Source organism: Pinus tabuliformis, chromosome X (genome assembly GCF_031772625.1).
Source record: "Pinus tabuliformis cultivar Carrire ecotype Pingquan chromosome X, CPIR1, whole genome shotgun sequence".
NCBI classification, from domain to species: Eukaryota; Viridiplantae; Streptophyta; class Pinopsida; order Pinales; family Pinaceae; genus Pinus; species Pinus tabuliformis.
Window position 1 is genome coordinate 40,707,927 of NC_142308.1, and position 6,268 is coordinate 40,714,194.

A 6,268-nucleotide genomic window follows, 5' to 3' on the forward strand; every position below is an offset into this window, starting at 1 on the left:
AAGCTTGAGGAGGATAACATATGCTTGATTATAAGCTCATCCTTCGGATGAGTCCAACCTAGTTTTGATTCGAACCCTAGGAAGGAGTGGTTCGTTCCTGTTTGTAATTGAACAGGTCCTTTACTGTGAAATGTTTAACGAGCCCAGTATAGGAGAAACTCGGCGTTTTTCAATTTTAGAGAGTCTGAAAAACTTAAGAAGACTCCAAGTTGAACTTTTTCGTAGATTTGTGTCCCTCAAGCCCGAAAAAGTATAAAATAATACCTAGGGGAACCGCTTGATCTTGCGACCAAGGAGTACTTTCATAATTAGTGCCACTGACCTGAAAAGTAAAAAGCGATCAAGGACACGTCGTTTTATTTCCGTATCGAGTTTGAAACGACAAAAACCCGGCAATCTTTTCTTGATTTTACGGTCAGAAAAGAGCTATAAGGGAACCGTCTTTTAATTCCGTTTTAGCGAGTGTAAAAGAAACGCTCGGCAATCTTTTCATTTTTTAGGAGTCAGAAAAAGGGCTTAAAAGATGACTTTGATATTTTGGTTCGTGAAAAATGACAATTTTCCCTCTAAGTCCCTTTGCCCTGCACAAAAGCAACACATTACTCATACCTGTTTAAGATAGGCAAAAATACATCGAAAAACATATTTCCATGGTGAAAAATGAACAAATTCATCCAAAAAACCTATAAAAAGACTTTTTACCATGTCATTTTACCATTTTACTGTTGAGGTTGAAAAAAGGGCTTTTGGCAAGAAACTTCCCGTGGTCGCTGCGGAAAATCCGACTGTCAGAATCGAACGCCGTCTCTTCCATGTATTTTATAACATCCTACTCTTCAATTTCATCCTATTAAAGTTGATTTTTAGGTTTTAGTTTTGTTTTTTGGGGGGGTTTAGGTTTCGAAATGCACCCCTCGGTGGACGCAGGTGCCCTTCGTGTGACCAGCGTCCCCCGACTTTTTCCTATACAGCAAAATGGTCGGGGGACGCAGCCCACCTTCAGGCCAGCTGCGTCCGGATGCCCTGTGTTGTAAATGCGGGGTGCGTCCTCCGTGAAAGGTAGATTTTAAAACCCCAATCTCCTCAAATAACCATTCAAATTTCCCCAAATCAGTTCTAATCATTGTTTCTTGGTGTGTAGGACACTCACCATGTTGGAATGGAGAGAAAGAGAGCACGAGGACGTTGATTTAGCTGCAATTGAACATCAACCTTCCATTGATGCCATAAAATAATGCGGGCTATATAAATATTGGGCCATACCTGGCATGAGGGCTCAGGTAAGATTCTTAGAATGGCTGGTTGAGAGATGGAACGTTCAAGAGAAATGCTTTTACATAGGAGGGCACCAGCTCGAGATAGAGCCCTCTGATGTATACTTTCTCACTGGCTTGCCAAATAGAGGCGAGCAACTCAATCTAGCCGGGACTAGGCCAGGTGGCCAATCCCTTGTTAGTCTCCGGGAAGATTGGTGCACACCCGGTGCACACCATTCGAAAGGCGTGGAGATCAAACACATCTCTCTTTGTGAACTCAAAGTTATAGATTTCATGGTTACCAGAGTTTGCGGCGCAGCCGCTTTACACATTGCTTCTGGGTCCCAAATGCGGATGGCAATTGACTGTTACCAAGGCACCATTTTCAACTGGTGTGATGCTGTGTCGGCTAATGTGAAGAGACAACTAACTAAGGCAAAGAACGGACGATTGAAAACTTTTGGATATGGGCCTTTAGTCGTGAGCTTTGCCTTAGAGAGATTTCCGATGCTGATCCCTCAGCAACTCACTGTTGATATCTTGGGTCCTCGGGAGCCAAAGCTGGTACGATGGGTTGCGGTGATGGCCCGACATCCTGACGAGGGCGTGGCAGTTGTTCAATTTTCTGATAGTTACTTTCACTGGTTGGAGGACTAGATTTTTTCGATCCAGGACTTTCCGTATGCCGGAGTAGATTTTCGAGGTGATCCGGACATGGTTCTTCCACAGGGAGAACAATGGGACGACAAAGGTACTTTATTTTTCACAAGTTTTCAAATTATGTATTTTTTTGTTTTTTATATATATCGTCTCAAAACTGACAGTAAAAATTTCAAAATGCAGATGTTGGTCCACAGCGCCCAGCCAACCTCCGGCCTTTTGAGAGGAGACATCCAATTGCACCGGTACAGGCGGCTGCAGAGGTACTAGCTGAGTTGGAGCATGATCTAGAGCGTCTGACGGCGGATATGCCTGAGACTACTATGGATGATATTCCTATCAGACTTCAACGCTATGTAGTCGCAGTCCCTGGACCGTTTAGGAGATTTTTGCGTAAGGTAGCCCGTGCAGTGGTGTCGTATAGGGAGCACCACCAGTGATTGGCTAGTCACTTTGTAGACACATGTGACATTTTTGACTTTTTGTACTTTATCATTTTTGCCGATCATAAGGTGTTTTTCAACCTATGATCGAAGAAGATATATATTTTTTGACACACTCCTATCTATATATATATCACTATTACCAGCTTATCTTGTTTAACATATGTGATGAAATGTTTTTAAATTTACTTGCATGATTTATCGTAAATGTCTGTCCAACACTCGAGAAGCAATTGCATCTGCTAATGTATTTAAAGACCTTGGAATATGCTGATATTCAATGTAATCAAATTCACGTTCCAAGAGACGAACTCTCAAAAACAACCTTAATAACACAGGATTCCTAATGGTATAAACTCTATTAAGCTATAATACAACAAGTTCAGAATCTAACCTCACTATCAAATGTCGAATTCCAAATGAAATAGATTCGGATAATAATTCAACCACTGCACTGTATTCTGCAATGTTGTTTGTTGTTTGACCGAGGCTTATCCCATGCACAGAAACTAACTCGTTAGAGGGTGAATAGATAACCCAAGCTGCGGAAGAGATATTCCGTGTACTACGACAAGCACCATCAGCAAATCCAATGTATGTTTGGAGAGGCGTCGACATCTACAATATCAAGAGTAAAACCAAGATAAGCCAGAATAACGACGAAAAACACACTCGCTAAGCTAAGCACACTGACTAACTAACAAACATACTAGCTAGAAAGAAAACCTAACCTAACTAAAACTTCTCCATACCCACCACTTAAGCATAATACCTCTTTAGGTAAAGTCCATTTCTGGGTTTACCCAAAGAGTTCCCATCAAAATCTACCAGCTCATAAGCCCCTTTTGCTAGCTTTCGCTTTACAATATAGGGTCCATGCCACATAGGAACGAATTTTCCAGCACCTAGCTTATCGTTAGCTTGATCATATAATAGCACTAGGTCTCCTCCGAAAAACTTCGAGGGGTCACATTTCTATCATACTGAGCTTTCATTCGTTTTGCGTGAGTCTCGATTGCCAATGTAGCGTCACGTCGAGTCTCATCTAATTTAGCTAAGTACAATAAACGTTTCTCCTCTTCGGAAGTAGCTGGGAGTAATTCGACAGCCATTTGAAGTGATGGGATTTCGCATTCAATGGGTAACACAACTTCCAAGCCATAAACTAGCTGGAAAGGAGTGAACCCTGTTGAAGTTTTCACTGAGGTTCGGTATGCCCATAGCGCCAAAAATAACATGTTGTGCCAATTCGACCGATGAATACCAATGGTTCGTCGGATCATGATAACCAGAACTTTGTTGATAGACTCAACCAAACCGTTGGCTTGCAGATAATAAGGAGTAGAGCTATCGTGGCGCAAACCAAGCTGGCTTGTAAGCTCAGTCATCATGATGTTTCGAAAATGGCTCCCATGGTCAGTAATGATTGCTTGTGGGACACCAAACCTAGTTATAATATGATTGAATACGAAAACTGCAGCTGTTTTTCCGCTTGCGTCGAATGTAGGCATCGCCTCGGCCCATTTAGTGAAATAATCAACCGCGAGGATGATATACGCATGCCCCCCGGCCGAGTGAGGGTTACAAGTAATAAAGTCGATACCCCATTTGGCGAATGGACCAACGGCAATTATAGGGTGGAGAGGAGCAGGTGGTGCGCGCATCTTTCGATCAAACACTTGGCAGTTGTGGCACTTCCGGACTGCAATGATACAATCTTTAAACATAGATGGCCAGAAGTAACCAGCGCGAAACACCCTCTGAGTTGTGGCATACCCAGACATATGACCGCCACATGTTCCAGAGTGACAATCATTCAAAACCCTCTCAGCCTCTTCGTGAGTTAAACAACGTCGAAAAACTAAGTCTGCCCCCTCGCGATAAAGTGTATCTCCAATAATTTTGTATTGCTGGGATTGAAACCGAATTTTTCGACGTTCCGCCTTTGAAGCTTCAGGCCGAAAGGTTTGGGTTTGGAGATAGATGATTATATCCCCGTACCACGGATCTAAAGTACTGATAAGAAACAAAGATGCGTCCGCAATGGACTCCTCTGCCACAGTCTCTGTGTCAGTATGTGGGAAATCACACATCAATTCCGCAAAAACTAAATATTTCTTAGACTTGGACTTCTCGAACTCCAAGTCGAACTCTTGCAGGATAACGATCCATTTAGAGTACTTGCCCCCTAGCAGTTGTTTTGTCAAAATGTAAATCATAGGGTTGCAATCCGAAATAACTGTAGTTTTACGGAGAAGAATGTAGTGACGAAAACGCTGGACAGCTTGAACGGCTGCCAGGGCCAATTTCTCCACATGCGAATATTTTAGCTCAGTGGGATTTAAGGTCCTACTGAGATAATATATCACATGTTCCGCTCCAAATTCATCTTCTTGAACTAACACCATTCCAATGGTGGAATGCGAAGCTGCGAGGTATAAGAAGTAGTCCTGGTTGTAGTTGGGAGGATGCAACAACGGTGCATGGGTCAACGCGTGTTTAAGTGCATCAAAAGATTGTTGGGCAATCTCATCCCAAAAGAATTGAGCGTTCTGTTTCAACAACCGTGTAAAACCTTTAGTGACCTCGGCGTAGTTTGGGATGAATCGGCGTAAAAAGTTCGCTTTCCCTTGCAAACTTTGGAGTTGGCGCAAACTCGAAGGAGGAGGCAATTTGATGATAGCTTCGACTTTCGAGGGATCGACGCGAATGCCGGCTTTTGAAACAACAAATCCCAGCAATCGACCTGTTTCTATACAGAAAACACACTTGTGGGGATTCAACCGAATTCGATAATGCCTACACCTCATAAAGATTGCTCGTAAGTGGACAAGGTGATCAGCTCGATGTAATGAATGAGCAGGCAAATCATCGAGATACGGTTGCACAATGTGCTTGATGTCATGAAATGCGTAAGACATCGCCCGTTGAAAAGTGGCCCCGGCATTCTTAAGCCCAAAAGGTAATTTGCAATAAGCAAATGTCCCCCATGGACAAATGAATGCCGTTTTTGGTTGGTCGGCAGGTAGAATATTGATTTGATTATAGCCAGAAAAACCATCCATGAAGGAAAACATTTCACTTCTGGCACAATCATCAATAATTTGATCGATATAAGGCGTAGGATAGTTGTCTTTTGGACAAGCTCGATTGATATCCCTATAGTCGATACAGATTCTTATTGTTCCTTGTTTCTTGTTGACCGGAACAATATTCGATACCCAATCCGTTAACGGGATCGGATAAATGAAACCTGCTTTCAACAGCTTTTCGACTTCTGCTTTAATCGCAGCCGCTTTTCGAGGGTGAATCTGACGCAACCGTTGCCGGACGGGTTTAGCATCCGGGTAGGTCTTTATTTCATGAACAACAATGGCAGGATCGATTCCCGGCATTTCCTCGTAAGACCAGGCAAACACATCGCGGAATTCTTGGAATAGGGCCTTGTAAGTTTGGATTTCATCTTCTGTACATGCGGCACCTATATGAATGTTCTCCTCAATTCCGGCTTCACTGAAATATCAATGGGAATAGTACGAGAAATATTCCCTAAATTCAACTCTGAATCAGAATGTTTCGTTGGATCCTGAGCGTCTTTGACATATTCAGCGGTAAAGATAGATGAAAAATCATTTTCAAATGCATCATCCTTAGGTAAAAACGAAGATCTGTGATGGAGATCTTCCCATGGTAGATCGTCTACACTTAGGATTTCGCGAAGTTGTTCGTCAGATGACACGACTTCGGGAAACGCTATCCGTTCTAAGGTTGAGGTGAAAAGTGATTCTTCACTGACCACATTCATTTGGTCGATCTCGGTTGAATGAGAGTCGGTAAAAGACATGAGAGCTTCATAAGCAATTTCATATGGACTCAAGGGCATAGCATCACCGAATGAGTCTATCTCAG